Genomic DNA, 12,072 nt, shown 5'->3' with positions numbered 1-12,072 from the left:
AGGCCCACAGTCAAGGCACATATGAGAAAGTAATCAATGAACAACAACTAAGGTGTTGCAATGAAAAACTGATGATTGATGCTTCTCATCTCTGTTTGTTCCTGTCTGTCTGTCCCTGTCTATCTGACTCTCTCTCTGTCTCTGTAAAAGAAAAAATTTTTTAATAAAAAAAAAAAAAAACCTACCTCCTCTTGCCCTGGCTGGGTTGCTCAGTGGATGGAGCATCATCCTGTCATGCTGAGGTCACGAGTTCAATCTCCAGTCAGGGCACATATGAGAAACAACAAACAAGTACACAACTAAGTGGAACAATGAATTGATGCTTCTCTCTCTCTCCTTCTTTCACCAATGGGAAAGTTAAAGAAATAAAAACTAAAATTTCTCCCTCTTTCCATCTTCAATACTCGATCAACCTCAATATCCTACCTTATAGCCACATGAATTTACGTGCATGCCTTGAGTATGACATAGTGTTCCGGCACCCTGATTTTATTTCTGTTTTCAGAGCCTGAATGCCCTTCCCATCCTCTTTCAAGCTTGGCAAACTCCAGTCTCATCCTTTAAACTGCACATTGACAAGGTCTTCCTTGGCCCCCTCACACTCCCTGTTTACCTACCTCCATTAGCACTTTTCTCACTGCTGTGTGATGTTTTACAGATCTCTCTGCCCCCATTGGATGGTGAATCCTATAAAGTCATTTCAGTATCTCCAGTGTCTTGCACAGTGCCTGACCTAATGTGGGTGGATGGATGGATGGATGGATGGACGTTTGGACTTGGAAATAAAGACACATGGTTTTACTTTTGTCTTTTTATCCTTTGACTTGAGTTGAGCGAGGTGTTGGTATAAGAGCCATCTTCCTTTATAGGAAGCTCATGATGCCACTCATTCATGGACTAAAATCAAATCTCTTAAGGGATTAGTCACTCCTTCATTTTAGAGATCAAATCATTATCTTCATGTTTTCATCCAACAAACATTTGTGAAGTTCTTACAATGTGCCAGGCTCTCTCCACTCACTGCCTTGAGTCACAACCCAAGTTACTGAATCAACCCAAGAGGATTTCCAGGAGCACACAGAGTCAGGGGCAGTCTCTTCTCCAGCACTGCTAGCATTCTCCCTGCAGGAGCCAAGAGACTGGGGAAAGCAGGGGTGGGGGTAAGAGGGGTTCGGCTCCTGCCCAGGGGTAACTTGATTTGGTAAATCCTTAGCTTTTATACGTGCCTTAGTCTTCTGTGGAAATAGAGTATCAACTCAACTTTCACACATAGAACAAACTGCCGCCATTCTCTCCAGCCTCCTCTGCCACTACCTGCTCTGCACTTGGTTCTCCAGCAATGTTGAAAGGCTCATGGGCCATGTGGCCATCAGACACAAGCTTCAGGAGGAAAGGGAGTATGCGTTGTTTGCCTCCATATACACAGCACCTACGATACATAGAAGACCATTTGTGAATGTTTCTTGGATGAGTTAATGAATGAGATGTCATACCTTTGTCCTTGCTAGTGATGTCTACTGTGTTTGGAATGCTCTTCCAGCTTTCTTCAACCTAACTCTTCCTCACCCAGCAAGTCAGCTTAGGTATATTCTCCCTAGGAAGTCTTCCTTGAAGCCTCTGGGCTGGACGGAACACCCTTCCTCAGGATTTCTTGACACCCTGTGCATCAGCCTCTCTGATCACTAACTACAGCATGCTGCCTTTATCTGTTATGTGTTGGCTTCCCACACAGAACTCTGATACCTTGAAGACAGGAGCCATGCACTATTCATCTTCATACCCTCAGCTCCCTGGCAAAAATATCTGGAACGTAGAAAGCACTCTATAAAGATTTATCAAGTTGAAGTAAACAACTCCAAGTGGATGCAGATTGGATCATACCAAATGTGATTGCCGATTCATTTGGTCATTTGGCAAATACTGATTGAGTGCCTATGACATGCCAGACACTGTTCTAGGTACTAGATATCCAATACTGAGCTAAACAGACAAAAATAATGATAACAATAGTGCTTGTCAATTAAACATCACCTAGATATTTCACCAGACTAGTTAAATGTTTTATAGAGTCCATTTGAAGACTGTTTTAAACTTCAGCTTTAACCATCATATTATTTAAGTTAGGCAGAAAATTCAGGATCCCAATAACTCTGTGGACTCTCTTTGCTGGACTTCAGTGATCCCACCTGTATAATGGATATGTACTGTCATCTCCCATGAGATATTTTGACATATTTTTATCCAGGGTCCTCCAAAATTCCTTACACACTTTTAAATCTCAATAATTTGGCTAGAAATGCTTTGCAAATAGCATTAAGTATTTCAAGGCTTAGAAAACACTTCACAATTGCACATAATGTGTTTATACTTTAAATCCCATGATAAATAAAAAAGTCCATTCAGCTCTCATTCAGTTGAAATTCATTTTTCCTTTAAATTCCATTTATAGATTTCTTTGATCATACACACTATTTATGTAACATTGATAAGACATGATTTTGACCTTCACAGAGACCTCAGTTTAGAGAGAGACTGAAACGCACCTATCTGCTGTGACATATGTGACTGAGAGATGCTGCAACCCTGCATACACAGGTGGTATGGGACTGCAGAAGACAAACACTCACTTTGTTTGGGGAGGTACCAGGGAAGGCTTCACAGAAATGGTGATGCCTGAGCCAAACCTAAATCCATAGTAGAGTTTGACAAACAATAGAAAGAGGGAAAGGACAGGCTAGAAAGAGAAGTGACATGAGCAGTGATAGAAAACACATGGCTCCCTCATGAAGGATACCTGTCATAAGCAGCTGCAGCAATATAACTGCAGGGGAAAGGGAAAGAAAAAGGTTGGAAAGGCTCCGATCAATATTAATATTAAAATATTAATTTTATTCTGGAGAGAATGGAGAATATCAATGCTTTAAGGTTTTTAAATTATGCAATGCCTTTGTGTATATGTTATATACATTATAAGGATAAGTGTTATAATATTTTGTCATATATGTGTGTATGTATACCAAAATTGTCAAAAAAAAACCCCAAAAGACTAATATTGTCTGCCTTTTATGGAGTGCTAACTGGGCAGTGGGGGTGGGGGTGGGAATGGCTCTTTGCTAAGCACCTAATAGGCATTGTCACATTTTATCTTCACTACAACGCTGAGCTGTATCATGATGCCCATTTTACAGATATGACAATGGAGGTTCCAAATGGTTGAGTCTCCCAGCTAGACTGACCTGGAACTTAAATGCAGATAGATCTGACTGCAAAGCCCATCATTTTAACCTCTAGGCTGTAGTAGCTTCAGCTATATAATCAACAACTGATGAATGAGGGATTTACATAAAATTCCATTTTTAGCCTTAGCATATCAAAAGTCTTAAAATATCCACACTCCTTCTTTCTTCTCCCCTCTCCCCAAGTTAGAAGCCGGGAGGCAATCAGACAGGCTCCCACATGCATCCGACCAGCATTCACCCAGCATGCCCACCAGGGGGCGATGCTCTGCCCATCTGGGGCATTGCTCTGTTGTGGCCGGACCCATTCTAATGCCTGAGGTAGAGGCTTTGGAGCTGTCCTCAGCGCCTGGACCAACTTTGCTCCAATGGAGCCTTGGCTGCAGGAGGGGGAAGAAAGAGACAGAGAGAAAGGAGAGGGAGAAGGGTGGGAAGCAGATGGATGCTTCCCCTGTGTGCACTGACTGGAATTGAACCCAAGACTTCCACACACCAGGCCGACAATCTACCGCTCGAGCAAACCAGCCAGGGCCAATGTCCACTCTTTTAACTCAGTAATGAGACTTCTGGAGACAAATCTTAAAGAAATAATCATAAATTCCCCCAAACATGCATGTATAAAGATGATTATTACAATGCTATTTAAGCCTGACCAGGTGGTGACACATTGGATAGAGCATCGACCCATGATGCTGAAGACAAAGGTTCGAAATCCTGAGGTTGTCGGCTTGAACATGGACTTGTCAGCTTAAGAGCAGGGTCACCAGCTTGAGCGTGGAATCATAGACATGACCCCATGGTCACTGGCTTAAGCCCAACGTCGCCGGCTTGGCTGAAGCCCCTGGGTCAAGGCACGATTAAGAAAGCAATCAAACAACTGAAGTGCCACAACTACAAGTTGATGCTTCTCATTTCTCTCCATTCTTGTCTGTCTGTCCCTGACTGTCTCTCCCTTTCTTTCGCTCTCTTTCAAAAACAAAAACAAAAAAATAAAGAAAAGGGTTCATAATAATTAACAGAGCATTATATAAAGATTAAAATTATGATTGCACAGGATAGATTATATATATATATATATATAATCTTAACTGTGTAAAGAGAAATAAACAGCAAAAATAAAAACCCAAAAAATGAAAAAGGCATGTCAAATGTAAGTAGCAGTGGCCTCTGTGAGGGAGTTGGGATGTTTTTCCCCTACCCATTCCACCCTTTCTACATTTGAACACCTCATTCTTGAAATCAGGGAAAAAGAGTAAAGTTTGTGGGGGGTTTTTAATCCGTTCTGTGTCTGGATTAGAGTCATGTCATCTAGGTCAACCTGGGCAGTCAGAAAAATGAGAAATGTCACTACCACGTCACTTCCCTGTCACTTGATCCTAGGATGTCTGGAGATCAAAACATTGACTGAGCCAGTGCCCTGACCATGATTTCCTCGGGTCTGAGTTCCAACCATCCAATTTACTTGTAGTACTCAAACTTCGAAAGAAAGCAGAAAAATTCATCTCAAAAATAGATTGCAGCCCTGGCCGGTTGGCTCAGCGGTAGAGCGTCGGCCTGGCGTGCAGGGGACCCGGGTTCGATTCCCGGCCAGGGCACAAAGGAGAAGCGCCTATTTGCTTCTCCACCCTCAGCCCCCCTCCTTCTTCTCTGTCTCTCTCTTCCCCTCCCGCAGCCAAGGCTCCATTGGAGCAAAGATGGCCCGGGCGCTGGGGATGGCTCCTTGGCCTCTGCCCCAGGCGCTAGAGTGGCTCTGGTCGCGGCAGAGTGACGCCCCGGAGGGGCAGAGCATCGCCCCCTGGTGGGCAGAGCGTCGCCCCTGGTGGGCGAGCCGGGTGGATCCCGGTCGGACGCATGCGGGAGTCTGTCTGACTGTCTCTCCCCGTTTCCAGCTTCAGAAAAATACAAAAAAAAAAAATAATAGATTGCTAGCACACTGCAATTTGTTTAATTAACACTTCTGTTAAACATTACCAGGTTCGTTCTCTAGCCTGACCATGTTAATTCTTCAGGGGAGGTGGGGGAAGGAGAAGAAACAACCAACCTAGAACTTTGGGGCTCAACTTGGGAAACCAATTGTCTGATTAAGTGCTGAAACTTACTGTGAGATTGGTAGTCCCTCTCAGAGGAATTAGAGTTAAAGCTAATAACCCAATTGGGAATAATTTAAAGCTCTTTTTAGGGAAGTTTTTTTGACTCAATTGGGCTCATTATATATAGGTTTAATGTGTGACAATTTGTTCTTGAAAGCTAACATTATTGTTGGCAATAAAGATAGGAAGTGGAAATAAGTTTCCAATATGTAAAGCAGATTTATTTCTCATTTCATATGGACTTGTTCCGGGTCTCTGCTTATGAATCACAGCGCGCTCCCCGCCATAAGATGCTGTCCGTGCAGTTGGTTATGATAAATGACCTGTAATTGTGAATCTGATATTGGTTTTCAATATTAAATTTATCATTCTGTCCTCTTAACAGATATTAAATACTTTTAAGAATGTATACATTTGCCTGATCCATCTGTGATTTTTCAATATGTAAAATTTATTAGTTTCCTAGGTTTTTGAGATTTTAACAGCCAACAACATCATTAATAACGCTGAGTAATGGAGCTGACCTCTTTTAAACCTCGTTCCCTTCCACTAATTCAGAACATCCAAATTGAATCCAAATGTATTCGATTTAGGGACCCAAAAGGGAAACGATCAGTAGGGTACCTGATTGAAATGCAGCTCCCGCAGGCTGGCCATCCTTTGTCCTTTACACCTCTGAGCCCCTGGCGAGGCAGCCTGGCCGAGGCTGCTCCTCCCATTGGATGAGCCAGTGCGGGCAGCCCTCCACTCCCGCAGCTGCCTCAGTTTCTTTAGTGCGGAGTGATTGATGACGATAATAATGCTGCTTGTCTGGCTCCCTCACGGAGTGCGCTCTGTGAATTAATGGAAGCGTGCCGGGCTGTGCATTTGAAGAGCCCCCTCCCGGATGGCTCCCTTGCTGCCCTGGAACTCTATTCAAGCTTGGCCGGGAGGGACGCCTGCCCTTCCCTGTTGAGATAGTGTAAAGGAAGGCTGAAAGAAATCCGTGTGGGTGAAAGAGAAACAAGGCTGTGTGCAACACCAACAGCAGAGCAGGACTTACCCTGCCCCCTAGTCCTGTGTGTTTGAGGCCATCCCTACATGTTGCCACCAGGACACCGTGAAGCTAGCTCAGGGTCAGGATTTGGGAATGTGCCTTTGCTGGGTTTTGTTATTGCTGGGTTTTGTAGCCTACAAGGCTACATCTCATGGTTCCTATAGCGTCCACTGCATTAAGTCAACACTGGGAAGCACAAAGGTCTATATAGAACTGAGCTCCCACAGTCAGGGGTCATGTTGGCCACCAGCCGCAGGAATCCTTCCCCCAGGGGCCCCAGAAGGGGATGGACCCAGGGCTGTGCACACAGGCCTTGTGTCTCATGACAGGACAGAGGAGAGACAGAGAGCGGCCCGGCAAGGAGGCCAATCCAGCTTCCTGGTCACACTTAGGGAACCAGAGGGTCACCTTCTCAAGGCAACTCCAGATAAGCAGCCCCACTGCAGCCTCTTACCTGTAAATAATTGAAAAATAACGCTTTTCCTTCCCCTGAGGCCTAATTTCATATTCTTTCAGCAGCCCAACTGACTTTTAGTCTAATGCAAACCGGCTTCTTTGCAAGTTTTATCTATTTAAGGATGATGGGCTTAGATCAAACCATCAGAAGAAACCGGGAGCTGTCAATAGATTCACTGAGTGGTGGAAAGTTTCCAAATGGAACTTTTTTATACCAAAAGCCAGAGGGCCACCTGGTTCTAGACCTGGCCTGCTTGCCCATATCAGATAAACTGCCTCAGTCGAGACCAGAAGCCAAGTCTCCAAACTCCCAGTGCAGCACCTCCCTGCCCTGCCAGAACGTGATGCACACACGGTTAGAAAGGGAGACAGATCGTCTCCAAATCCCAGGCATTTCAGAACCTTTTGTGGACTCAGCTTTTCCTCCCCAGGCCTCTTGCTATACTCTTTATATAAATGTCTAAGCACCCCTCAAACCCATCCCTCAAAGCTTAAGGTAATTTTAATCTGACAAATGTTTGAGTACCTGTGACTATCTAGATGCTTAGCACTAAGCCAATTACTATGGAGATAAAAAAAAAACTGTAAAATACAGTCTTTACCCTCAGGTAGGACTAGTAATGGCACTGCATTTAATAATCAATTATTAAACATTCACTGCATGCCTGGCACTGTGCTGGATGCTGCAAAGACACAGAAAAAGAAAATCACTCTTAGTCCCTTCCCAAGGAGCTTACCTTACTAGAGAGAGAGGGAGATCTTCACGGTCAAATCATGACAGTTTATTGTAAAATATAAAGTTGGGTGGTTGGTGCAGTAAGTACAAAAGAGATGGGCAGGATCCACGTGGGCTGGAAATCATCAGAGTAAACCTCATGGAGGAGAAGGCAGCAGAAAGGGCATGAGAAATAGATGAGGTGGGGACAGGCAGAGAGAACAAGATAGAGTGTGTGTGTGTGTGTGTGTGTGTGTGTGTGTGTGTGTCCCCTCAGGAATTGCTGTCTTTGTTATTCTGCCTTTGAAGCTCTGCCTACCCTTCCAGGTACTCACCCACACCCGTCTGACAAGGTAAAGCGGTATAGCAAACATTTACAAGGCACCAACCTCATGCCAGGAGGCATTCTTCACTTAGCACTCATTACCCTGTGCATCCTTCTCAACCCACCCTGCCAAGTAGAAATCATGATCCTCTTTTATGGGAGAAGACCCCAGAGCTCAATGGGAAAATCACTTGTCTAAGATGATATCACCAATATTGACCAGGCTGGGATTCAAACCTTGATCTTGGCACCAGTGCTCATAATCCTTTACCACTGAATCACATGAACTGTAGCAAGCAGAGAGTGGCAGTACTCCAAGAAGGCCGTGCTAGACAAGAATCTAGAAGGAAGGGAGAGGAAGGAAAATGGCTCAGTGACTGCCCTATTAAGCATGACTAGGCTGGGCGCTACGAATGGCAGGGGAAAGCAGCTAGTAGAGCATTCCCGAGTACATTTCCTGGAGCTGACATCCCAACTCTGACTTCCTACTACGATGGTGGCACCTTGTAGCAAAATGCCAGCCCTCGAGAGGATACAGGGCTCTCTCCTGCAGCAGTGGAGTCCCACGGAGGCTCCCTGTCCTTCACTCAGGGCAAGGCAAGCTTAGTTAGGTTTGGTGATCAGAGAAAGGCCATCTCTCAGCTATGTCCTCTTCTAAGGGGCGTGAGAAGGGGAAAACACCCTCACTGAACATATTGTCTTGGCACTTAAATGGGTCCTGTTTTAAGCCAAGATCAGTATAATTAAAATTATAAGAAAATAAAAACCAAAGTATATCCCCCACCATCCTTAATTAGGAGCGAGATAAGAAAAAGAAACTCTGGTGTAGCTTATTTAAAAGACACAATCCTGAAGTGGAACCAGAAAAGGGAATAATTAAAATGAAGGTATCCTCGTTATTGTTTAAAAGGGTCTCAGTGGACAGAGAGGCCTGATTAACAGACAAGACACATGTGGGGCATATGCTCATTCTCAGAGTGACTGTTCTGAAAATGTGCAGGGAGCTCTGGTCTCTGGGACCTCTTTCCTACTTCTGCAGAGTCTTTCCAAGATGGGAGAACAGGAAAAATACCAGGGTGTTGGGATCTGTGGACAAGGAACCCTATCCCTGGTAAGTTAACATCAAACACAAGAAGTAGTTCATCTCAAACTTCTTTGGCATACAGGAGGTAGGGTTACCACATTATTATTGTCCTCGTCATTATGGCTGCTGTTGTTAACATGTATCTAGCCCCAACATCATACTTAGCACAGTGCAGAGCATAAAGGGAGATGCAGCTCCTGCTTTGAAAATAAATGTCTAGGCTCCTCGACTGGATTTTGCCCCAGCAGGGGGACCAGCCTTTAGCAACACAGGAATACTCCACCCTCCCTCCACCCCATGACACTGTTTCTTAGTTTTGCCTCAGCAATTTCACATCTTCTGGAATCTGCTCGGTGCTGTGGGGCCATGTCTGGCCTCCGTGGCCAAAGTCTGGGCTCAAGGAATGGGCTGAGGGCAGAAGCAGACGTGGGCAACCAGGACCGAGATGGAGGCAGAAGAGGTGGGGCGCACAGAGGAAAGAAAGCATGGCGATTTCTCATGACTGGAGTGTGAGTCAAGTAAACACTTCACTTAGGTCAGCATCCTGCTGCTCCAGTCCCTTCGTCTGTCTCACCCCCTTATTCTGCAATCTCGTGCTTTACAAATCCTCACATATCCTTTAAAACTCAAGACCCACACCATAGTAAATTTTAACCATGTAAGACTTTGGAACACAAAGGCATTGACAAGTGTCCATGGCCATCTAAGAAATGTACAAATATTATATATACACATCAGTTGCTCAAGCAAGAGTCCTACTTCCCTCTGCCAAATGTTATTTTTTATAGCAGGTCTGCCAGATAAGTGAAGGCCTATATTTCACCAGTGAGCCACTTTTTATAGAGTGAAAGGAAAAAAAAGCCCCAAACACTTTTATTGCCTTTTAACCAACAGGATTTCTGAATGCAAATGAATGAATCACCTTTGTAATGATTGGCTGCCTGAGTTTCCTTGTCACACACAGAGCAGGCTCAGTGGATGTGACTTGTATCCTCATGAGTCCACAGAAAGATAAAAGACTGACATTGCTACCAGTGAATTATGAGATTTGTCTTTATCAGTGAAAATAAGGTCATAACTGAGCCCAGCCACCGCCTATTATATGTATGTTCCGTCTACTTTTCTGTATAATGTAATCCACGCAGGCCAGGGGGAGCTGGGGGAGCCCAGTGTATAAATTAGCCATTTTGAAAAGCTGCATTAAGTCTTTAAGGCCACCAGGGTACCTTTTAATGCATTGATGCCACTCTTCAATAGACACTGGTCTTCTTTTCTTCTGACCTGCATTTCAATGACAGTCTAGTGAAAAAGGATAGCTAGAAGGACTCTCCTATGGATATTTAAAGGTAGAGAGAGAAAAATAACGTGGTGAACAATTGAGAGCCCTTTTAAAAATATATACAAATAACCCATTCATTCATTTACTCACTCATTCACTACACACATTTTAATTGAAAATCTAAAACATGCCAGACATTGTTCTAAGCCCTGGGGAACAGTGTTCCTGTCCTTGTGGAGCTCACACCCAGTGGGAGAGACAAACAATAAACAAGCACATACATGACATACACATGTTTTACACATATACATTTATAATGAGATGAGTATAATAGTAGATTCTGGATCCCAGTTGCCTTGGTTCAATCCTACCTCCAGCATTACTTGCTGCAGAACCTCAGGGAAGTTGTTTACCATGTGGTGCCTCAGTTTTCTCATCTGTAAAATGGAGATAATAATAACAATACCTAACTTACAAGGTTGCTATTAAGATCAGTTATGTCAATATATGTCAAGTGTTCAGTGTGCCAGGCACATAGTATTATATGTGTGTGCCATTAATATAAATTCTGTACTTATCAGGTAGAGATAAATAACAAATTGAAAATAAAGACATAAAGATGATGAGGATGTTATTTTAAATTGGGTGGTGGTGAGGTAAGGCCTCTTGGAGAGAGGGGACATTGAACTGAGAGGTGAATGAGGTGAGAATATAAGCCATGTGAGTCACCAGGGAAGAGAATTTTAGGCAAAGAGAATGGCAAGTGCAAAATCCCTGCAGCAGGACAATGTCTGGGGTGACAAGGAGCAGTCAGGTGCTAAGAATGGCTACAGCAGAGGCGGGAGAAGAAGGGCGGGAGATGAGCCTGGTGACATGGCCAGGGACTGATTCCTTGCAGACCATAGTTTGGATCTTGAATATTATCCTAAAAGTAATGAGAAGTCAAAGGAGGGTTTTAAGAAGGGAGTGACCAACTTTGTTTGAAAATCTTCTGTGTCTGATGGTCCCTCAAAATTAAAAATCATGAGTACAAGACTTTGGGGGATGATTACTTTATAAGTTACAAAAACGTCTCATCATTATATTGTACACCTGAAATGAATATAATATTGTATGCCATCTTTAATTTAAAAAAACAAATTTAAAAATATTTTAATTACAATTAGAATTACCATGTGATTCAGTGATTACACTTCTGAGTGTATGTCAAAAAGAATTGAAAGCAGGGTTTCAAACAGATATCTGTATACCTGTTTTCATAGCAGCATTATTAACAATAGCCCCAAAGTGAAAGCAACCCAAGGGAAAAAATTCTGACACATGCTACAATATGGATGAACCTTGAGGACATTGTGGAAAGTGGAATAAGCCAGTCACAAAATAGCATATACTGTATGATTCCACTTATATGAGGAACCTAAAAGAGTCAAATTCATAGAAACAGAAAGAACAGTGGTTGCCAGGAGCTGGAGGGAAGAGGCAATGAGGAGTTCTTTCAGTTTTGCAAGATAAGCCCTGGCTGGTGGTATAGTAGAGAGAGCACTGTCCTGGAGCACTGAAGTTGGTAACTGGATTCCAGGGTTGCCAGCTCAATCCCAACAGCACAGGTTTGATCCAGAGGGTGCTGGTTCAAGCCCCAGTCAGGGCACGTATGAGAAGCAATCAATGAGTGCACAACTAAGTGGAACAACGAATTGATTATTTTCTCTCTCTTTCTCTTTCTCTCTCTCTCTCTCTCTACCTCTTCTCTCAAAAAAAAAAAAAAAATGAGGCCCTGGCCGGTTGGCTCAGTGGTAGAGCGTCGGCCTGGTGTGCAGAAGTCCCAGGTTCGATTCCTGGCCAGGGCACACA

The sequence above is a fragment of the Saccopteryx leptura genome, chromosome 6, assembly GCF_036850995.1.
Source record: "Saccopteryx leptura isolate mSacLep1 chromosome 6, mSacLep1_pri_phased_curated, whole genome shotgun sequence".
NCBI lineage: Eukaryota > Metazoa > Chordata > Mammalia > Chiroptera > Emballonuridae > Saccopteryx > Saccopteryx leptura.
The sequence above is the reverse complement of the archived record's forward strand: the minus strand, read 5'-3'. Positions refer to the sequence as shown.